Raw genomic sequence first — 25,077 nt, forward strand, 5'->3', positions numbered from 1 at the left:
CAACTCTGTTCCATCACCATCTGGATCATTCTAGCTTACTCCCCTTACCTATTTGTAACCTCCTACTCCAACAGGGAGAAACCTGACTCCCACCAATACCATTTTTTTGAACTACTCAACATCTGTACTTCCTGTGATTAGCAGTTGTACCGGTATTTTTCTTCTGTAAATCACCCTTCTTGTACTCCCAATCCATGTAGTTTAGTGGAGTTGATCCTGCTCATTGGAGGAAAGATTGCATTCATTTACCTGGCCCCGGCTAAATAATACAACCATTCTCCTTGGCAATGGGTGCTGAGTCTGTGAGAGACATGTGGCCCAGATCAGTCCAAGGTTCAGGACTTCTGCTGGAGTAGGTGGAAAGGAGAAATTTTCTTTCTGCTGACCTTAGAGCTGTGATGATGTAAATCTAATTGCAGGGAAAGTCTGCACGAGAAAGATGTAACATAAGGAAAGGTTGGGCAATGAGGCGTAGAGATACCTTTCCGATATTATCTGAGCACCTGGCTCTGCTCATATCTCTCCATGAACATTTCCATTGTGAGCCAGTGACTTTTCTACTTTGCTTAAGCCTGTTTCATTCCATGTCCTTTACCCACCTCTGTTTAACAGGATTTTATTAAATTTATGATCCCGAGGCACTGGAATGCAACATACCTATCAGGATAACATCCTTTAATTCCACCGATCTCAGTAGACCTAGGGTTAACCTTTAATCTATTGAGAAGTATATCCTAATACTAGCATTTCCTTTGTGTTAAAACTAAGTAGAAATTTTATGTTGACAGGGTAATTTTTAATTCACACCACTAGAAAACAAAATACTGTATTTGTCTTTAATAATACATTGGAGCAGACTGAAAATCATTGAACCTTTGCCTCACCCCACTCCCTTATACATATTTTCTTTCCTTTTATTTTTTTTAATTACCATTTGTCTTGAGAATATGTAAGCTCTAAAATGAGTCATTTCCTTCTCATTATATTCTTTTTCAAACCAATGTCATTATTAAATTCCACAATTATAAACAAAAAGGGGTGGTTAGCCTGAGTTCCTGGTATTGTTCAGATTTCTGTTAGCTGCATGTTAAAATTAAAACATTTGCTCTTAGATTATTTAAACAATATCTTTAGGACAATTACAGTTTTCATTGTTCTGTTAACCTCTATACGTGACATTTTGCCATCATTAAAAATTTTTGTTTGTTTACTTTTTTGAATGTTGAAGCTAATTCTCAACTTAGAGGCAATATTTGAAGTAATTTTCAAACCTCAGGATGCTAGTAACAGCAGGTGAGATAATTTTTTAGTTATTTGGTTCTTTTGACTGAACAGTTTAGAAACTTCAGTGTTAGGAAGATACATTTACTCACATCCCTGATGTTCCCTTCTGGGTGGAGAGAATCCATCGCTGTAACGGCTCTGGCCTCTCCTCACACCCTCACTCCCTTGGGCTCCGAGGATTCACCCAACGACATGTGGGAATTGGGAGTGCACATGCATTGCTTTCCCTTTTCCTCTGTTCTTCCTCCTGACTGTACCCCTCCAGGAAGCATGTGCCCTTTGCTATCTCGGCCATCCAGTATGCTAGTGGTGAAGTCCCTTCCCCCCAGTGAGCACTGTCTTGCCTTAACTCTGCCTGTCGGTGATAGCCCTCTTTATAAGCTATGGATGGCTATTTTACCCCTCAAACTATTTAAAACTGTTTCTGATCTAAGAGCGTACTTGTAAACTGTCAAATCTTATAAAGAAAATAGACATCTTTTTCTGACACTTTATCTGTGACTCTAGGTAATAACTAAAACCGTAACAGCAAAACTCTGTGGCCCAATCAGTGGCAGTAAAGTTTAGTGAGACTTCATTTTCTAACTTCTTCCCTCCCCATTTACCCCTTTTTCAAAGATGTACCTGGAAATATAGGGTGGAAGTGGTTGCCTTAGACCGCGCGAGTTGTCTCCTGGGTGTGATAACATCCTGTAGCTTCATCCTTTATCTCAAGGGAAAAGAGCTGGTGATGCTGACTGTACATGAGTCAAGATACGAGAGAAAAGTGGAAGGAAGCCCTTTTATGAGGAGAGTTGTTTTGGATTCTGTAGAGCAGGTGGTAAGGGAGTTAGCATTGATAAAAGAGCAGAAAGGCTGGGAACTGATGGACTAACTCAAGGGATCGTGAGTAAATGAGGTTAATTGTTTCAAGATGATAGAAGAGATGTTGTAACACACATTAGACTTAAAAATATTCTTTGGAATGAAGGGGCTCACTCTCAAATTGTGCTTGTCACTCTGTAATATCAATTAGAATGAAGGCATACAGTTGACACTGAGTTTTTTGTTCTATTTTTATTCTTTATCTTTGCAATGTCATTATGTAAGGTGCTTTGGGCCAAAAACAGAATTTTATGTATAAAGAGCCAAATGAGTCAAGTGAAGATCACGACATTTTCCAACCTTAGCAGTCAGTCTTAGAAAGAATAATTATGCATTGCTTTAATAATTCCCCCTTTAAAAATGGTGCTAGAAAATAGAAAATGTGGAAACATTCGAGAAGCAAGACCAGACATTCTGTAGAATATGAAAAAAATGCGTGTTTACCATCCATGCTCCATGCTGCTGAGGCTTTCCTATTAGCATCGTCTAGAGATTCTTGGCAGAGACAAAATAGTTGGATCTCTGGGCAGCGCTTACTCTCAGGTATAATGAACGTGCCCAGCCTCAGAATACCTGGTAAACCTGTCCACTTTTGAGCAAGACTCACTTGTCTTTGACCCTGATGGAAGAACAGCTGTGTACCTCTAATGATTCTTACCCTCCTTCTAATAGGACAAAGTTGGTTAGATTTAGGGAGAGTAACTGAGCCGAGGGCAGTCTGTGTAAGACTAGCCAGAGTGCTGTCATATGTGTAGTCTGTTTTAAGGGGAGGAGAGCCAATCTAATTCTCTATTTCAGGAATTTGATCTAAGTTTCGATTGGCAGTGTTGCTTTAGGTTGAAAGTTGGGACATGTGGCCGTAATGGATAGCATCTGTGAATAGTCAGAAGAAGCCTGTTTAGAGATGGAACGGATTCACAAAGAGAAGCAGAGAAAGGCACTCACTTCGGACGTGCTGAGAAAGACACCACTAGAGATAGAGGAGACCGCGAGAGAGTGTCCACGCCCCAGAGTCCCAGCAGTTGTTGATGGCCTGCTAGTAACGTGCCCATCCCTGTCCCTGGGTCTCCTTTCAAGAAGTATTATTTTCCTTGGAGTTAGTTGAGTGAGTGTCTGTTGCTTAAATCCAGAGTGTCAAATGATATTTTCAATACAGAATGAAATAACACATGTTCACTGTCAAATGTTCTCTCAGCCTTCCCCAGCTTACCATTAGTGGCAAAATATGTGCTTCCTTTTTATGCATAAATGAGCAAGGCCACAAAAATTATATTCTTACTGAGAAACATTTTTTCAGTATTTTAAAATGGAAACATCTCAGCTACTTCAGGCTGTTAGGGAAGTTTCTGTTAGGAAGTGTTACAGCAAAGCAATTGCCATATTTTCTTTTGCCACAAAACTTAGTGTGATGAGTGTGTTATTTTTCAAAATTTTCTGTCATTGAATTTAATCTGAGCTCTTACCATTCATAGTATCAGAAAAACGGAATCTGGTCAATTCTGTAAACCCACTCACATTAGTGTTTTCTTGGTCATTTCGGGCTCCCCATGTTAGGTGGTGTTTATGGCTTTGGGCTGTTGCTGCAGCTGTGTGGATTTCCTGCTGTGTAACGTGTCCTATATGGACTTTTGCTATTGATTGTCATTCTTATACCCACTGAGATGTCCCTGGACCTGTTCTGGTCTCCTTATGGATAGCATATGCCAGTGCTTCTCAAACTGTTTGTAGCGAAGGAGGACTCCCCCTGCCCCCAATTGTTATTGTTGTTAACCATTCTTTTTTTTTTTTAAAGATTTTATTTATTTATTAGAGAGAGAGAGAGAGAGAGAGAAAGCACAAGCAGCGGGAGTGGCAGGCGGAGGGAGAAGCAGGCTCCTCGCTGAGCAAGGAGCCCGATGTGGGACTTGATCCCAGGACCCTGGGATCATGACCTGAGCTGAAGGCAGACGCTTAACCGACTGAGCCACCCAGGCGTCCCTGTTGTTAACCATCCTTAGAAGAAGTTCATATGACATACAACTCAGTACCCAAATTGGACCCAAATTGGTGTCTACCTTCTTCAAAAGGGGAGTCTACTGATCATACATTTGGATGTTGTGATAATGTCAAATTGCCATAAAAGTTTCTAAGTGCTTACTCTCAATTTCTGTATTTAACTTCACATGGACTCTTAATGACCAGTCTGTGGACCACCATCCATCCATGGACAACACTTTGAGGAGCACTGGACAAGGTCACTCTTTTCTGTGGAAAAGAAGCTTGAGACGTCATTTAAGTCGTTTAAGTCTAGGGATGAACCTGAAATATTATTTCCTTCTTATGTGGTGGGCAAGGGGAAGAATTTATGTGCCATCCAATCCATATCACTGGTGTAATCAATTTCCTTTTGAGCTTCCTGGGGTTATTGCAAATAAAATTACAGAATAATTGGGATATCTAGTAATCTCCGTAGTGTAAGGCCTGTTATATTGTGGGTCACAGCACCCTATTCTCGAGGTGATAGAGGGTCATTCCTACGAGAAACAAGTTACTAACTTAATTTGATTTGATTTATGTTTCATAACTGATAGAAGGTCTGTTTCTCCATGTGGAGGGCTGACCTCTCTCCCCCTTTTATTTTGGAATGCCCAGAGCTTGTTAGCCAGGTGGGGTGATTAAAGGCACAGAACCAATTATTTTGGCAGCTTGGGGCTGAGGGCAGGGACTTTACTGCCAAGATGATCACTGGCTGGATCAGACTCCCAAGTTGTTCTGTTATGCCAAACAAAACAAAACAAAAACTAAAAAAACCCTCAACAACAACAAAAAACCCCAAGCATTTAGAGAGATATGTCCATTAAAAGTTTAGAAATAAGGAAAGCAGGTCTGTCTCAAGCCCTGATTAAGAGTGGTAGGATTATAGACCCCAGGCTCCAAGTGAAGGGTTTATTCCGGCAGAAGGCATAGATAGTAACATCTCAACTTGAAAGTATGTAGTGGCACCTGTGAGAACTGTACGGGCTCCGCAGAAGCCCTGTCTTCTTCATGCTATCCCTCACCCCTGCTCCTCTTTCCTTTCTTCTTTTCCTTCTTCTTTTCTTCTTGGAAGCTAATCAGACAGACCAGGGTTGGAGCATTGTCTCTGCTATTTGTGATCGGTGTGGCCTTGAACAAATGATGTAATCTATATGCCTTAGCACCTTCTCCTGAGTACAGATAATAAAACATGTTTGCAAAGGTCAGTGTAGGAATACCTGAGAAAAGATATCTCTAGTGCGATACTATGAACTTGGTCTCCTGTAATACATGTTTATATAGTACTATATGGTACTTTATGGTGGCTGTGGTTAGTGTGCTTTATAGGCAGAGGGCTCATATAAGTCTAACAGAAAACGCCACAGAAGCGATCCTTCACAGAACCGAGCCAATGGAAGAGACCCTTCATACCACGAGGGTCTCTAACAGTTTCATTGCTTTTTTAGGATATTGCTAAAGTCTTAAAGGTTCCATAGCTTTGTAAAAGTCTAGGATCCTAGAATGAAGAGTCTCAAATTACTTAAAGCTTTCCCTTCCAGAGTCCTTTTTGAGATTTACCTCTTACCATCTGGGAACTCTTGCCTTTATTGTTTTGTGCCAGTGTTCTCAATTTCTTCCTCAAAGACTTCCTGCCGGCAAGTCTTTGTAAACTATGTGAGTATTGGCCTCTACGTTACAGGAACCATGTAAAATGAATGGGTCTGTGGACAAAGCTAGTTACCTTGATTCTGATCTCCCACTTATTTTATCCTGTGACACTGATTCTTTTAGAACGCTGGCGAGGAAACTGAAGCCTAGCCAGGGTCTGATAGCTTCTAAATGGAGGTGCCCACTTGAATCCAGGTCTGTTGACTTCAGCTTGGGGGATCTCCCCAAAATGTCATGGCTGGATTGTTACTTTGCCTTCTGATACTTGGTCTTCCAGGCTCTTTTCTCTGTATTTATATCCGGATCCTTTATTTTAATCCCCATTCTCGTTCTTTGGTGATACTATGATTGCTTACCACATTTTGTTCTCTAATACCTGCTGGCCCTTTAAGATTGCCTCTAGCTTTCCTGTGAAAGTCCATCACACTGTTATCAAAATCTGCTGTGCACTCTGAGCCCTCTACCATCCAGCTGCCCATGTTCAAAGGCATACTAGATTTGCAACTTGTGCAACATTTGGAAGTCTTTTCTCTCAGATGCAACACTGAATTTCTTTTGGCCACACCTTTCTGTATAATTTTGATTAATAGGAACTTTTTAAAAGTTACTCCAAACTATCATTTGCCACAAATTCAAAATTAGAGAGAAATAATGTCAAGTTTAAATAAAATCAAGAAAGTCTAAAACTGTTTAAGGAATTTGGATCTGACTTTCTAATAGAATATGAATCAGTTCCCAAACACATTTTGTTATAGGGAGAATTTCCTGTGTATTTGACCGTATAAATTGATACTTACTTTATATTTTAGTCTTATAAAACGGTCAGCAGCAGGAACATGGAGAGTTGGGAGAGTTAAGTGGCATTAGAAAACGTGGGCCTATTCGTGCAAATATTGAAGCTATGATTGAAGCCTCAGATCACTTTGTAAAATTCTGTTCCTTTTTTAAAGTCCACTACTAACAAAAGAAAACACAGAAAGCTGCTGAATGTCCGATCACACTTTACATTGAAGAGGAAGAGAACAAAATATTTTCCCAGATGCTTAAAAATAATTCAAAGTAAGATATTGAATAGAATTTTAACAAAAGAATACAATTAAAAAATATGGTTTGGACATTAAAGGGAGAAAGAAATCAGTTTAGAAGATAAAGCCAACTGTTGATTTAAAATAATTAAAACTAAGTATTTGTTACTTTACAGATTGTAACTAAAGATTACCTGATGTTTTACTTTTTTTTAAAGATTCATTTATTTTTTTTAAATTTTATTTATTTATTTGTCAGCGAGGGAGAGAGAGCGTGCACAAGCAGGGGGAGTGGCAGGCAGAGGGAGAGGGAGAAGCAGGCTCCCCACTGAGCAGGGAGCCCGATGTGGGGCTCGATCCCAGGACCCTGGGATCATGACCTGAGCTGAAGGCAGACGCTTAACTGACTGAACCACCCAGGTGCCCCGGTGTTTTACTTTTTAAATGGAATTATTTTTCTAACTACCAATTGCTTTATGGCTATGGACTGCCAAATAGAGCCCGTTACTAGAATCCAATTAGTTCAAAGAAAGTTCAAGGGAATCTCTAAAAAGTACGAAGAAAAATGCTGATTTGGATTTGTCCTTTTATGTAATTGGAAGAAAGCAAAAAGAATGATACTTAAATTTTAGTGTTTTGACATGCATCCAGCTTTTATTTAGGTTTATTGCACTTTTCCAACATTGGTGAACTTCCAGGGTCATAACCTCCAGCAAAGAGTATCAGTCACCTCTTACTGAAAACTGTTTCAGCATTGAATGATCTGAATTATTGGTCTGTAATGCAGGAGTTGCAGGAAGGTACTGACTGTCTACCCTCTGCTCAGGTGACCATTTGAGGAGGCAGAGGAGGGAACTGCATCACTGGCTTGCTTGTTTTAGCACTTCTGAGACAAGTTTTCCAGAACCCTTTATTCCATCAGTGATGTTTATATTCTGCTGCAATCTCTAGATGTTGTAGTCAAGAAATTCAGAATGCATAAATAGTGAAAACTGGTTAATGATTTGTTTGCTTACACATCTCATCCAGACGTGTAAAATGTTTATTTTGACCACAAATTCTCTGAGAAGCTTGGCTCATAAAAATGATTCAAGTTTGTGAAGAGTGGACATGAACACCTAAATTACTTGAAGCAACTGAAGAGGAAACTCAAATAAATTAATGATTTTCTCCCTATGTGAATAAGTTTTTTCAGACCATGTTGATAGAATATTTTACTTCAGTCATTAAGAAGTAGAAATGGTTGACCAAACTCTCTCAATAACTTAACATAATAAAAAAGTGAAAAAAAATAAAAAAATGGAAGTGGTATTAAGCCAAAAAAAAAAAAAAAAAAGGAAACTGCATGCCCACTGGAAGGTTTTAACATTTGGAATGAAGCTCAAGAGTATCAGAAATTTATAAAACATTGCATAGGCCAAAAGAGGGTGAACAATGGTCAAGTTAGAGCCTTTCCTAAATATTATGGATCTTCTTCCTAAAAGGATACTCATGTTCCTAGTAGCTAAATCTCCAATTGTAATGTATATACGTTTAAGTATACCACAAAGATCTCAGCTGACTTAGACTAGATATCACTGGTAACATCTTTACCAGGCTTTCTGGGCAAGGTATTAGTGCCTGGGTTTGTCTAGTGAGCCTAGACTGTGATTCGCAACTGGAAAGATTTTGCCTCTCAGGGGACTTTTGGTAAAGATGTCTGGAGCCATTTTTGGATGTCAGAACTTTTGGGTGGGGGTGCTGGTGGTGTGTAGTGGACAGAAGAAGGGATGCTGCTAAACATCCTGCAATGCACAGGGCAGCCCCTCACAATAAAGAATTATCCAGTCCAGAAAATGAGTAAGGCTGAGATCGAGAAACCCTGGCACAGACTGAAACTTAATACTGAAACTAATGAGAAATAGGTATCAAATAGAGAAAAATAAATGATAATTTTTCCAAGAATGGGATAAAACTACCACTATACATAAAAATGTAGAGTCTACAGAGCAGTTACTGTTGATATTGCATAAGTGCACATGTATGTTCAGTCCATAGCTTAATTCATAACATTCTAGCACATATTTGTGCCACTACAAAAACTTTAGTAGTAGCATATACCTGTGATGCTCAGGCAAAAGGTGAGCTTTTTGCTAAAACAAACAAAGACATTTATTCTATGTGAGTATCATATTGTTCTTGTGAAGCCTCAGACTGTGACTAAAATGGACATTCTAATCTCTGCATCTGACAGTTGAATTTAGCTTGGCCAATAGCAGATTTTTTACATTCTTGGTATGTTTGAGAGTGAAAAATTATGTAAACATGTTTAGAGAATCATTTAAATCAAGGACTATTGTCATCACTGAAAATTTTCAGAAGAAAAATTATTTAGATCTTTAAAAAAAAGGATGTGAGAGGATAAATTTCTAGCTAATATTGGCAGAACTTTATAGCAAAGATGAGAGTCATTGCTGTTTTTCAGGTAGTGGAGAAAGCATGTAGTTTCGGTCGTCTCCCTTGTGTTCCTAAAACAGGAATGACTTTGAACTGAAGATCTGGTGGCAGCAGGGTTGTTCTTTGCCTTGTGTAGTGCCATTAGTCTATTTCTTTTGTATTGGAAATTTGTTAAGGCCTCTATCAGCATTCCAAGAATTATCGCATTTTTGTAGAAACTTTCAAGAATTGCTTATTATGGGGGCGCCTGCGTGGCTCAGTAGGTTAAGCATCGGACTCTTGATTTCAGCTCAGGTCATGATCTCAGGGTCATGACCTCAAGCCCTGCATTGGGCTCCCTGCTCAGCAAGGAGTCTGCTGGAGATTCCCTCTCTCCCTCTGCCCCACCCCCAAATAAATAAATAAATCTTTTTATTTTTTATTTATTTGAGAGAGCGAGAGGGAGAGAACAGAGGCAGAGTAAGAGGGAGGAGCAGGCTCCCCGCTGAGCAGAGAGCCCGATGTGAGACTCAATCCCAGCCCTGGGATCATGACCTGAGCAGAAGGCAGATGCTTGACTGACTGAGCCACACAGGCGTCCCAGTAAATAAATCAAAAAAAAAAAAAAATCAATACTCTGAAGCCCAAACCTAAACTCAAGGTATAAATCATCAAGATATCCATCATTCAAATTTCCCTTGATATTTTTTTTCCTATATAGAAAGGTCAGCAGGAAGTGTTCACTTATCTGAGTATTAGACATTTGAGAATTTAACTCCTCTTTTAAAGTAATACTGTATCATCTAGAGTTGTGATGTCCAATATGGTATCCTCTAGACGCAAGTGACTATTTTTTAAAAATTAATTAAAATAAAATAAAAATTTAACTCCCTCTGTTGTACTGGCCGGTTACAGGGGCTTAATAGCTGCCACGTATGACTAGTGGCTATTCTTTTGGACTAGGCAATTTTAGAACATTTTTCTGATTGCAGACGTTGATGATCTGGAACAAGCTTTTGTTGGCAAAAGTCACTCAAATGTAGATATTCAGAAAATGTCTCCTTTCATTATTTGTATGAGTTTCTAAAGATGTTTAGTGTAAGTCTATCAAAATGATGTTGCTATGTATTTTTTTGTGAGAAAGAAGCCAAATGTGAAGGTTAATGTTATGTCTCAACCTGACTGGGCCATGGGGTACCTAGACATTTGGCCAAACATTATTCTGTATGTGTCTATGAGGGTGTTTCTGGATGAGATTAACATTTGAATTGATAGACTAAGTAAAGCAGATTTCCCTCCCTAATGTGAGTTGATATTAACCTCTTATCGGATATATGATTTGCAAATATTTTCTTCAATTTCATAGGTTGCGTTTTCATTTTGTCAGTGGTTTCTTTTGGTGTATGGAAGCTTTTTTCTTTGATGTGGTCTCACTTGTTATTTTTGGTTTTGTTGCCACCCAATCAATTAAAGGTCTGAATAGAATTGAGTAGAGCTGAATAAGAGGGAACTCCTCCTTCATGACCACTTGAACGGGAACACTGATCTTTTCTAGCCTTGAAATTTCAAATCTTGTTGGGTCTCAAGGCTGCTGGATTTTAGACTAGAAGTTACACCATCAGCTCTTTGGCCTCTCAGGCCTTCGAACTTGAACTAGAACTATACATTGGCTCTCCTGGGTCTCCAGCTACCAAATCACAGATCTTGGGACCTTTCAGCCTCCATAATCACGTGAGCCATTTTTTTTACAATAAATCTCTTGACAGCACCTAGCACAATGTTGGGCAAATAGGTGTATTGCTATGTAATAATGCATATATATCATAAAATATGTATGATATTTTATATGTCATATTTTATGTCATATATGTGAGATATATCTATATTATATATCTATATTATATATCTATATTATATATCTATATTATATATCTATATTATATATCTATATTATATATCTATATCTATTCTTTTTTTCTGGAGAACCCTAATATACCATGAAAGAAAGGGAAGGAAGGAAGGTAAATAATTAAAAGTGAAGTTCATTCCTTGGATTTTCTTTCTTTTATATCTTATCAAGATCCAGCAGGGAAGTAATCCAGTAAGGGAGGCAAGTGTTTATTTGTGAAGCAGAGAAAAGTGAAAGGGGCAGAAACACCAGAAGCAATAAGATAGAGTAAATATTTAGGGATGGGGAGATATGAGAACCATATAATAAATTATAATTTTGATAAAAACTGGATTTCCAAATGGCAAAATAAAATTAAGAAACAAGATCATAATTCAAGGTGAATCTTAGGCATTTAAAATATGATTAATTCTTCTTAAGATGCCCACCTAGTGATTCCCAGTGTTTTAAGAATCCCATTACATTGGTTAGAATGAAAATGGATGTACCTGGGTCTTCATAAGAAATGCTTTTTGTGCTCTTAGGCCTGAGCAGTAGATCAATGATGGAAGATTTGAAGCTCCCATTTAGCTTGCACCTTATTTTATGCTACAATTTAGAAGCATACAATAGACCATTGAATCATCAACATGTGCAAACAAATAAGCAAACACTCCTTCTTTTTCATGATTGAAGAAATAAACAAGAGTGGTATTAATTATCTGGCTAAAATAAATTATAATGAATGCAGACTCATTACTGTTGAAATCAATGCATGCATAGCAGAAGGTACATTTATTGAAGTCAACATACTTAATTACATTTGGAGTAATAAAGGGAGTAGGCATGAAGTCCAATGTCTCTTGAGCCTAAACATTAATTTTGATCTAATTTTCTTTTCCTTGATGTTGAGAAAATGAAAAGGCAAATAAAATTAAGAGACCAACCTTAACTTCATTAGCTTTGTTAATGGGGGATTATAAGCTGTTTGTAGCCTGTGTATTACACATTGTGATCCAAGGAAAGGTCACTTGATTTTAAAGCTAGTAATGTTAATATAAGAATAAAGGTAGCCAGATGGCCTTTCTCATTCTACAAGAGTACAGAGGACATATTTAATGCTACAAGAATCACAGTGACAAGGACAGAAGATACATAGAATTTCTACTCTGTGGAGAGGAAGTGTCTTAGTGAACTTGGCTGCTATAACAGAATACAGTGGACTGAGTGACTTAAACAGCAAACATTTATTTCTCACAGTTCTGGAGGCTGGACATCCAAGATCAAGGTACCAATACATTTGGCTCCTGGTGAAGACCCATTTCCTGGCTTTTAGACAGCTGCCCTTCTGCTGTATGCCCAAACAGCCTTTCCTTGGTCCCTGACCATGGAGAGACAGAGAAAGAAAGAGATAGGGATAAAGATAGAGATAGATGGATATGTATTCTTTTTTTCTTATAAGGACACTAATCCCGTCATGAGGGTCCCCTCATGATCTAATATAAATCTAATTATTTGCCAAAGGCTCTACCTCCAAATACCATCACACTGGAATTTAGGGCTTCAATATATGAATTTTGGGGGAACACAAGCATTCAGCATATAACAAAGAACCTATTTTCAGGACGCTTAAGCTTTTGTCCAAGTACACGTTCCTTTCTCTTAATCTCGATTTCTTTTATCCAAACTATGTCTAAACATTTATTGCTGTTGTTGTTACTGCTTTATAGGCCTAGATACTTGCCATCAGCACTGGTTTGGGGGCGGATCTTGCCTAGCTTTTTAGGGTAAGCCAACTAAAATGTGAAAACTCCAGCTCAGACTGCTTTGTAGCACCTAGCACAATGTTGGGCAAAGGGGTGTATTGTTGGGAAAGTAACTGTTAGATGGGTAAATGAAGAGTGAAATCCCTGGTATCCATTATGACAGATGACTCTGACTGGAATGTTATTTTCCCCTTTGAGAAGGAGAAAATTGCCTGATCAGATAAATCAAGTAAATTGTTCCTGGCATACTGCTTGGCTGAGATTCAGGTTCTGATTCAGATGAGACTGTTGATTTAGAAGGACCCACCTAACCCTTCATAGAACATACAGGACTATAGTATTTCTTTTAATCACTGCATCTGATCAGCATTTCCCATACAGCTTCATCCTTGGGTACATATATGTTTAGCTTCAGAGAGAATATAATTTCTGTTGCTTTTTATCAGAAGAAATATTTGACCTTTTAAAATTGCGTTATCCATTTTGGCTCTCTCATGGGTAATCATAGAGCTAGGGAAGGAGAGGGACTGGTAAGCATTTCAGCATGCCATCAATTTTTAACTCTTCCAGTTGATGAGATACGAATGGATAGGTAAGCATGCAGAAAACATATAAGGAACATAATCTCTAATGGAACAACAGCAAAATGTTACACTGAAAGATACGAGAAAGCTGAAACTAATGTGTTCATCCTATGCAAATACTCCAGGAGGAGTATTTGAAAAGGTCTTAGTGGAAGTCTAACTGAACCAGATGCTCTGCTGTGGGCACTTTTGGGCCTGATAGGTGCTGTCATAAAGTAAGAAAAAAGACAGATCCTTCTTCATAAGTAAACTGAAGAAGTTAGACTGGATACCACATCCCCAAGGTTTGCTATTACATGTATCAAGGAGAAGAAATAAACAGGTGGATGATATTAGAGGATTTTCTGCTGCATCTGTCTTTATATTGACTGTTAGAGGACTTCCTGCAAAGCTGGTATTTTGCTGGTACTTTTACAGCAGAGGTTCAAGGAGTGGAGCCCAGCTAGTATCTGTTCCAGTTAGATTATTTCAATAGTTCTCAACTGGAGACAATGTTACCTGCTAAACCCCAGCCCTCAGAGACATCTGATAAAGCTGGAACCATATGAGAGTAAGTTGTGAGGACTTTAGTAGTATTTCCTAAAAGTAAGGACTTTCTCGTATGTAACCACACTACCATAATCTAGATCAGGAAATTTACAACAGTACACTATGACTCTAATTCACAGATCCCATTCAAATTTTGCCAGTTGACCAATACTGTCCTTTGTAGCAGAAGGATCTAGGTCAGAATCCCTTGCACTGATTTGTCATGTCTCTCTAGTCTCCTTCAGTCTGGGACAGTTTCTCAGTTTTTCCTTGATTTTATACAGTGGCACTTTTGAAGATTATAGGCTGGTTTATTTTTTAGAATGTCTCTCAATCTGGATTTGTTTGATGTTTCCTTGTGATCAGATTATAATTATGCCTCTTTTAGGGGTGCCTGAGTGTCTCAGTCGGTTAAGCCTCTGACTCTCGATTTTGGCTCAGGTCATGATCTCAGGGTTGTGAGACTGAACCCCACGTTGGGCTCTGTGCTCAGCGCGGAGTCTGCTTGAGATTCTCTCTTCCGCTCCTTCTGCCCCTCCTGCTTGTGCTCTCTTTCACACATAAATAAATAAAGCTTAAAAAAAGAAAAAGAATTATGCCTCTTTTGGCAGGAATATCACAGCAGTGGTACTGTATTCACTTTCCTGGCCTCCTTTCAGGTAGTGCATGGTTTCGATTTTTGTCCCATCACTGATAAGGATTTGCTTTGATCACTTGATAATAGGTGATGTCTCCATAGTACAGTTACTCACTATAAGGATTCTGTGGGGAAGTACTTTGAAACTGTAAGTATCTCATTGCTTAGTCAACTTTCAATTTATCCATTTCAATATATGTGGACTATGTTATCTTATTCAGTGGGTTGTAATCCATATGATCATTATTTATTTATATGCTCAATTTATTCCCGATTGGCTGGTGGGCACCTAGTCAAATCGTCTTTTGTCCTCTTTTGACATATCCCTGTCCTTCTTTGAGCAAGTCCTCGTTTTCTGGCACAATATGTTCTAGGCTTCTGTGGACTGAATTGTGTACTCCGAAAATTCATCTGCTGAAGTTCTGTCCCCCACTGTGATGGTATTGGAGCAGGGGTCTTTGGGTAGTGTCCTCATGATGGGATTAGGGCTCTTATAAGAAGAGACCAGAGAGCTTGCTCACTCTTATTCTTTCTGTCTGTCCTGTGAGGACATAGCAGAAAGAGAGCTATCTATAGGCTGGGAAGAGGGCTTTCACTAGAACCTGAGTTGGCCCGCACTTAGATCATGGGACTTCCCAGCCTCTAGAACTGTGAGAAATAAAATTCAGTTGTTTAAGCCACCCAGTCTGTGTTATTTTGTTATAAGAGCCTGAATGGACTAAGGCACAGGCCCATTATTGTATGTTCCCCTGTCTCAGCCCTGGAGCCAACGACTACCCCTTCAGCTATTCAGAACTCAGACAGCAATAGTACTATTACTGCTTCCCTCGAATTCACTCCATGCTTTGAGTTTTTGGCCCAAATTAAAAAAATCTGTTTCCTCCCCACAGGGTTCAAACATCTGTACTCTAAATTAATATGAATAGGAATTCACATGAACCTAATTAATGCCTTGTAATGCTTTAACAATGTGCTTGCTTTTCCATGGAAAGAAATTTTCATCCTCAAAGTGTCTCTCTTGAGGCTTCATGTTGTAACTGTGAGGTTTGGCTCGAGTTCTAGGTAGTGCACTTGTGTGGCAGGCTGACAGGTACCGGAGCCTCGGGACAAACTGCTATCCTGGGCTCACACTGCACTGTGGAGCTGCACAGCCCAGCTGGGCGTGAGACTGGCTTTGGCTTTTGCCGCTGAAGGAGAACAAAAGGGCAGGCTTGGGAACACAGGTACCATGCCAGCTGAATTAAAAAGCACGTGAGTCTAGTTTCTCCTTTGCTCATGCTGTTTCTAATTAGATATTTCATTTGGATTCCAATGTGAAATAACCTTGCGATGCTGGGGAAAGGTTGGTTATCGTTCTCTGCTTTGGTACTCTTCCATCCAGTCTGTCTTCTGCATTTCCTTTTGATCAGCTTGTCACTTGCTTCAGTGCAGGTCTATGTTAAATATAGTAGAAATGCTTTCAGAAAAGAAGGGGGATGTAAAAATCTGTGGGGAACTTTACCAGTTAAGGGGTTACTGCCATTCACAGTATATATGTATATTTAGTTTTTATTTCCATAAACATATATTTTTCAGGATGCTTTGAAAAATTAGGAACAACCACACAAAAGTTATTTTGGCCTTTGGTCTTTTAACAAAAACAATTACTAAAAGCATTCTCCAAATTCAGTAGAGAAGTTCTTTATAAAATATATTTGTTATAGTTAAGTGGAAATCACACAACTTTATCTGGCAGGATTTGTTACAGGTTGTTCTGCAGTGTAACTCTTCACATATATTTCCTTGCTGAATTGAATCTCAGGAGCAATGGCAAAGTGACCCTAAAACAAAATATGGGATGTCCAAAGATGGAGTGCCTAAGGCCACCCTACACAAGCCTGCCTGAGGCCTTCAGCTTCCCAGCCTGAAGACATGGGCTCCTGAAAACACTTAAAAGATACGAATATGTTCCCTGGGAGAGGGGTTGGAGTAACCCATGTTTTATTACCAAGTATTACAATAGATTCGTTTTCTTAATTTCAGTGGTGGAACAAGGAGTTGGTAAGGGGGGGGGGTGGTAATTGTGAACGGGCTACTGGAGGGGAGCAGAGCAGGAAACTTGTCCCACATGGTGGGGACCTACTTAGGTGGTGGTAAGTTTGCCAGATGCCTGATTGGGGGACTTTGAATAGCAGGAAGTCACAGAACACCTGTGGAGGAAGCAGGGAAAAGGAGTGGATTGGGGTTCAGAGCCAAGGGTTTCTTTGAAATCCTTATGGAGGGAAGTTCACTTTAACGTGGCCGCCATTCTCTACAAGAGCCAAGTAGGTTAGCAGTTTCCAGGGAGCACAGCATAGACCTTGCAGTTGTATTGCCTACAAAGGGGCCTTATGGTATATGTTATTTCTCCTCTTGGCTCCTCACTTTTGTTTTATTTGTGTGACAGTGTACCTATAATTTAATTCATTGTCATTTACCAGGCAGCATACAAATAGACGATAGGTAATATTTCATTTAATCCACTTAACATTCCTTTGAGGTAGGTGTTATCACCTACACATCCCTATTTGATAGGTGAAGAGTCTGATCGTAGAGAGTAAAATGAAATAATAGCTCGAATTAGCACAGCAGAGCCAGGATTTGATTCAGGTCTGTCTGATGTCAAAGGTTATACTCTATTTCACAGAGATAGTACTCAACAGTACCTCCAACTGTGGCCCCCCTTTTTATTTAAGGTCATAGACTGTGTCTGTTCAAAAGTTTGGCTCATTAGAAATTCTGGACTCTGGCCCTAGCCTTGTAAGCATTATATTCTAACTAACCAAGACAACCAGTGGTTTGCAGTGTCTGTTAACTTTTGCTATGTAGTGAACACCGTGACAGAGTGGCTTAAAAAAGACCCATTTATTTTGTTTATGATTCTACATGTTGGCAATGTGCTTAGGCTTGCTGGGAAGTCCTTGTGATCAGGGTCAGGTTCAACTCTCCTTGGCAAAATTCGCTCACATTTCTGGGACCTCAACTTCAACTATAGCGATGAACTCCTTCCATGCATCTATCATTCCTCAGTCAGCTAGCCTGAGCTTGTTCACATAGTGGCAGATGGGTTTTAAGAGCACCTTGGGAAGAGAAGCCAGAATGTGCAAGCCCTTTTTTATATCTCTATTTGTGTCATGTTCACTGGTGTCCTGTTAGTCAGAGCTAGTCACATGACCAACCTAGATGCAAAGAATGAAGAAATAGACCCTTCACTCTAGAAGAATCTGCAGCACCTTTTTGCAAGGGCATCACATTGCAAACGTGTTACATTAAAAAAGCTGTGAATCCAGGGAAGGGAAGAATTTGTAATCATTTAAAAAAAATCTATCATACTTGACTAATTCTGTCCAGTTATTTTACAAATTTTTGGTACTTCTCATGAGGGAAAACCAGAGAAAACTTGAGAGTTTATCATAGAAAACATTTATCATTACTGAATATGAACTTACAACTAGGAAGCCCTATGTCTAGTTGGTCAAGTAGTGAAAAATACTCATCAGCCTTACATAAATGAGAAAAGTTGGACTATCACAGTTATTACTCATGCTTCTTTCCAAATTTCCTTTTTTAACTGGAAGGGGAATTCTAGAAATTGTTTATAAGTCACATATGAATTTTCACAAATAACTGATAATAACAGCATCCAGAAAATGTAATACCCTTTGTTCTAACATGCTCTAAAACCCAAGGAAGCCTGCTTATTTGGCTTTGGATTTTCCCCCAGAAGATTCAAAAGCAGATGATTACTTAATTTAGAAAACTTGGAGAAGGCAAAGGCAATATTTTAAAGAAAATAACAATGAAACATCCCTTTGAAGAAAAGTTACTGTTTAATGCCAGAAGTGAACAAATTACTATGACAAGAAAAGAGGTATCTTCTACTACATACAAAAGGGACTTCTTTCAAGATTTTGTACCTCTGACATTTGTTTGATAGTTACATGACAGAAATATTGTCAAAGTAATGCTCCTTTTCCTTCACAATACTCTTAATTGCTGCTGGGTCTGATTCCCTCCTCCTGGAAGCACTAAGCTATTTTATCTTGACTAGGGAACTGAGAACCCATACACATTATTACCAGAAAAGATGGAGCAGAAGTTTTCTCATCTTGGTGGGCGGATGAGAGGCTTTGTTATTTTGGGTCAGAACTCCTTCCCTTGAGAGTAATGAACTCCCTCACAATTAATCTTTATCAATAGGAGACATTTTATTATATGAAATAAAAATAAAATTCCCTACTGGATGGATATATAGATAATTTGAGTTGTGAATGTTTTCCTGTGTAGGTCTATGGAAAACCAATAAAAGAGATTGTAGATGGTGAAACAGAACTTTTCTTGACCCCAAATCAGAATTTCACCCCCATAAAAATTTAAATACATATACTATCACAGTCTCAAACTTGGCTTTACTAATTATTTTAACAACCGAATGTGTACATTTTCCCCCAATGGCAAAAGATAGACAAATAATTTTAGGTTAAGTTCTGGGAATTGTTATTTTGGCAAACCTTGACTTTGAGGTATAAAGCTCTTAAGTCAAATAAATTTAAAAGCTATGGCTTTCAGGTGATAAATAACACATTTGATATTCTCTGTAGCTTTTGTGAATCACATTTTATTGGCTGTGGGTCCATTAGCTAAATACAAGTTTGCCAAAAGCAAGTTTCCAGAAGCTAATTTGCCAAATTTTACTCTGTAAATGGCAAATTTGCAGTATGGCCAATTTCCAAATTGAATGGAATCCAGGTTCCTGAGTCCATGCATAACCTCCATTTCTGCTGTCATGTTTGTTTTGTTTATAAACCCACTAGACAATGATAAAGGGGGCTGGAGAAAGAAACCAGCTGATACCCACAGAGAGCAGTCATCCAATCCACCTGATTATTGAAATTCTCTTCTGTTGAGGTCATCCTTTGGTGAGCATCAAACAAGACACAAATACCACATTCATAGAGATCTAACCATGTACCTCTTACCCAGAGTTTCTTGTCACCAATTTTCCAGTTGTTTCTTCCAAGTCCCTGACCTTTCTGCCAAACCATTAGTCACATAGCCTATGGTTTGCCTCCTCTAGGCAAAACGAATTAATGGGTTTACTGCTCAAAATTATGCCTACTGGAGGTGGTTTTCCCTTTACCACATTTCTGCAAAGCTATTCCGGAATGGGGCTGTAAGGTTACAGCTGTCCTCTTTCAGCTGATGCCTATATATTGTGCAGGACAGTCTATATATAAACCAAGCCTGGAGTTTTTTCTTCTTCGGTCAGGTGATCATAAAGAACTTCATGAGCCATAGGTGTGTGTTGAGAGAAACTAGCAAATAGTAGGCATAAGGCCTATCGGACTTACTTGTGGCTTCTGGGTCTGCTGTAGCCCAGTTTCACCTAGATCACTTGTTATGATGGAGTCCATGCTCAACTTTATCTGGTGGCTTAGCCAACACCCAGCTCCTGATTAGCGGTTAGATTACATGGTAACTTGGTGGTCTATGGTTAGTTTCTGTTAAAACCCAGTTACAAGTCAACGATCTAGTTCTCAAAAGGAGAATAATTATATGCAAAGAATGGTGTGGTGTTGCTTTAATCAGTAAAGATCTGGGCTGTATTTACTTACAAGTCTGCCGAAGACTCCATATAGCATCCTTATCCACTACTAACACTTCAAGCATCATCAAATCTGTTAAGCCACATAATTCAAGTGGTGAAACAGCTTTTATAGCAGTTGTAGAGGCTTCTGTTATTCAGAGCCCCATTCAAAAGTGGGAGCTTTCAGGTCCCTCAGTAAATGGGTCAGAGTAGCTTTCCCAAATGAAATATATGTGGCCTCCAAAATCCAAAGGGGTCCACGAGATATTGTGCCTTTTTTTCTTAGTAGTAGGAGGGACAGATGCAGCAACTTGTTCTTCATCCTGGAAGGAATTTCACTGATGTGGAAGACTCCTGAGATCTTTGGGGATTTATTTCCCACTCTCTGGCATGTAAGTGTCTTACTGATGTGTATACAGTAGTCACTACCTCCTGCTAAGCAGGTCCAGTCAGCACAATTTCATCAATGAAATGGGCCAGCACGGTTCCACTGGAATGAAGGCAATCAAGTTCCCTGCAGACTAGATCATGGCATAGTGCTGAGAGTTGTTATAGCTCTGAGATAGGACGGTGAAAATATATTGCTGGTCATGCCAGCTGAAAACAAACTATTTCTCATGGTCTTTACTGACAGCTATACAAAAAACAGCATTTGCCAGACTGATAGCTGCATAGCAGGTACGAGGGAATGTATTGATTTGATCCAGCAATGAAACTGCATTTGGAACAGCACTTGCAATTGCTCGATAATGTTTGTGATAATCCACTGTCACTGTCTAAGATCCATCCATCTTCTGCACAGTCCACGTAAGTAAATACGGAATCTTTGCCTAGTGAGACATTAATCAATTTAGCCTTATCCATCTTTATATTCTTCTCACCCTGATCCCACACTCTTAAGCTTTATTACCATACATATTCCTCAGGCTTCTACCAGTATAAATTGGCAAAATCATGTAATTCTCTTGGTGTGTATCACATCTCTAAATGAGTCAACTTTGAATCTCATTCTTTGAGACCTTCTGAGACATGAGTCTAGTTACAGGTCGCAGAAGTGAAGAGAGGTGGTGGGAATCGGTTATGAGGAAGATCAGTGGTCCTGTGCAAGACGACTACCTCAGGGGTGTCCTTTACGGTTTCTTCAGTCAAGGAGAGAATAAGCATCTGAACCAGGAATGAAAAGGCTGCTTCTGATAGCAAAGAAAGCTCAGCAAAATTTAGGCTTTTAAGGTTCAAGGTATGCAACTTCACTGCAATCTGCCTGTAAGTTTCCATCCCAATTTTCAGTGACTCATTCCTTCCCAGATAATGCTCTAACTTTAACAAGAGACCATATGACATCAGAAATCAGTTTGTGTTGTAAGTTAGGCAAGCACAGATTAGACTTTGAGTTTTGGTTTTTTTTGTGGCAGCAAATAATTGGCCATCTTACCTTCTATAAGCTCTTAACTACATGTAATTATAGTGATAATTTGAATAAATGTTTTGCTATACATGCTGTAGGCTACCAGTGTCATTTTCAGTACTGGAAACAAGGTCATTAATGCTTTCACACATAATCAGATTCCAGACCAATTTCAAAAAGCCTAGAAAAAAGGAACCAATTCATATATATATAAATACACACCCATACATTATATATATATATATATATATAAAATCTATAATATAACCTATATATATATGTATTTTAAAGATTTTATTTATTTATTTGACAGACAGAGAGAGACAGCAAGAGAGGGAACACAAGCAGGGGGAGTGGGAGAGGGAGAAGCAGGCTTCCCACTGAGCAGGGAGCCTGACATGGGGCTTGATCCCAGGACCTTGGGATCATGACCTGAACCAAAGGCAGACACTTAATGACTGAGCCACCCAGGCACCCCAAACCTATATATATATATATATATACACACACACACACACACACACACACACACACGCACTAATAAATTTGATTTTCCACAATTGTGGGAGCTAGTTAAGTAGTATCTGTAAGACTTCCTTTTTGTCTGATGCTGGAATCAGGCCATATAAAAAAATCAGGGAGGAGTGATTTCTGTAAAGATGGGAAGAGCAAGGAGAAGCTGGAGCCAACAAGTAGAAGCCAGAACTCCAGAAGATGGCTAGAACTCATGTCAGTTCTTGCTGTCCCTAGCCTTATCACATGGGTGGCTTGCAGGAGAATCTGGCATCTTTCATCATGGAGCTTAACATACACCTGGCCAACGAGTCAGAGAAGTGGGAAGAAGAATCAGGTGAAAGTACATACAGTTGCAGGCCTACTTGCTGTCCCATGGCAGTGCAGCGAGCCTATAGATAGTGTATGAGGACAAAAGCACCCATCCTAAACTTCCAAACAAAGAAACAAAATTACTGCTGTTTCACTTCTACCTTCCAAAGGTCATGCAAAAAAGTTTTTTATGTGTCTCATCCTAATTGGAAACACGGAGAATGTACTTCTGGGAAACGTAGTTCAGCCTGGCCAATCTGGCACATTACAAAGTTACCACACAGACTAAAGAAGAAAATCCATATGATTATCTCAATAAATGTCAAAGGAGTGTTTGACAAAATTCAACATTTATGCATGATGAAAACCCTTAGCAAACTAGTAACAGGAGGAAATGACCTCTAACTGATAAAAAGTATCCACCATTTTCTCTTCCTAAGGTGAAAAGCAAGTCAAGGATATGTGCTGTCACTACTACTGAGCATCATCCTGAGGATACTGCCAGTATAATAAGTCAAGAGAAAAAAATAACATGCATACAAATTAGAAAAGAAAAAAATAAAACTATATTCACAGAAGTATATGTATCTAGGGATAATAATTAGAATATTAAAAATTGATGTGGCACAATTGTTGACCTCTCAGCATGGACATGGGCCACAGCAATAGTTTAAGGCCCATGAGACCCCCATCCTAGGTGAGGGATTAATTTTTATTTGTTGGATCATGAGGAAATAAAGGAGAGTCTTTGGGGGGGGGTGGGACTGGAAGTCTGGGTGGCATGGAGGTATGCAGAGGCTTGGGACAGTGGCTATTTAATAGGAATAACCGAACTGGTATGAACCAGCTGCCTATCAGCCTTGAGTCTATGACTGCTATGGATTGGGTGAGTCCTTCACTTTCCTTTTTTTCCTCCTGTGTTCACACAACAAAACTAGTGCATAGAGATATTAAATAGGTGATGAAAGTTTATCAAATAAGTGGAAGATAAATGAATATTTCCTTTGAAAATGTCTGGTCTTAGCTGGAAGATAAGCCCAACAGGTAGGAATGTAGTGCAGTACCATGTCAGAATGGTCATGCAATATATACTTTATATGGAAGTGTGGGGAGAATCTAAAAAATTAAGAGCTTGGGTATAGTGAGTTTGGTTGTAGGCATCTTAGAATACTTTCTGGTTAGACCTCAAAAAGGGGATGTCTTAAGCAGAAACAAGGTGTGATCAAAATCATATATCTCAAGGGATCTCTGGAGAGACCAGAGTCAAAGCAATTATTTCCAATAAACCACGATGAAAATGGTTCTAACAAGAACGATTTGTTCTTCTTAGAACCATTGTCTTCTCTTCAAGAGAAGACAATGCCAGGATCTGGAACTTACCCATTCCTGATCCTAGAAAAAGTATATCACATCCCTTTCCCTATATTCAACCATTGCAGCCACCTAGAGTTTATAATCTCTTCTATGTGGTGTCCCTAGCCCTCTTTGGAACATCTGTAGAGGTAGAGAGAGGGCTATGGATGAGCAGAACCCTCCGCCAAACCATGAAACAGGCATAACTTGACTCAGCTCCTTTCCATTTCTTTGTGAGCATTTCTGCCCTTTGGGGCCATCATTCTGTCCTCTTTTCTTTATCTAACATATGATATAAGATAAAAAGAATTATTACTTGATAGCCAAGATACTAGCTGATCTGCCTTAATGAATCCCAGAGGATGAGACAGAAGGCTTTCAAAGGTCTTTACCTTAAATGTGTAGATAGGGGCAAATGCAGTCTCTTCTCAGGATTTCTAACATTGATTTTTAAAATCTTTAATGTTCGTAAAAATAATATGTGCTAATGTAAAATGCAGATGCTTGGAGCCAATCTCTCACTTACTGAATTTTAAAGTAGTTGTCTGGGTGAGTCTTGTGCAGATTAAAGTTTGAAAACTGCTGTTTAGCTTAAATCATTAGTTCCACCCAGAAGACCAATATCCTCTGCATCAAATTTTTGCCCATTCAAGATGTTAATGAGGTTCATGCCTGAAAAAGAGAATACAACATTTAAATATCAGATATTATGAAAATGTCAGTAATGCCATTCTTTATATTTGGGGTATATTACAGGATTAATTATATCAATATATATGTATATATAATTTTATGATAGCTGATAACTAACATTTATTGATGTACCAGGCACTACACCAGGCACTTTACATGCAGAAACTAATTTAATCCTCAAAACAACCATTTAGAGCATTTGTCTATCTTCTTGGCCAGCATTTGTATCCTCTTCCTGTGTTTGGAAAACATCCTTTATATGGTAGAGTCTGTCCCCCACAACTGAAGTTGAAAATATCAGACCCTGGCTCTCCCAGCCCGCCTTGCTGCTATAGCCCAGGCACATGGTATGCATTCTGCGAGTCATATATACCTGCTCCAGAGTTCGATGCAGAAGCTTGTGACGCAGGAGGAGAGGCCCTTCAAATACCTTATTGAAGGTGGTAGGAATACATATTTATCATGCTGGATAAAAGCAACTCATTAGTTTTATAAATTGTTTTCATATTAAGGATATTAATGGTGATAGCTATATTGCAAAC

At 39.0% G+C, this 25,077-nt stretch overlaps 1 protein-coding gene across 1 annotated transcript in view; it reads left to right on the forward strand.

Moving 5' to 3' along the window:
- Positions 1-25,077, forward strand: part of IL15 (interleukin 15) — a 367,286-nt gene that overhangs the window by 56,923 nt on the left and 285,286 nt on the right. The window lies entirely within an intron of this gene.

This window comes from Zalophus californianus, chromosome 2 (assembly GCF_009762305.2).
Source record: "Zalophus californianus isolate mZalCal1 chromosome 2, mZalCal1.pri.v2, whole genome shotgun sequence".
NCBI classification, from domain to species: Eukaryota; Metazoa; Chordata; class Mammalia; order Carnivora; family Otariidae; genus Zalophus; species Zalophus californianus.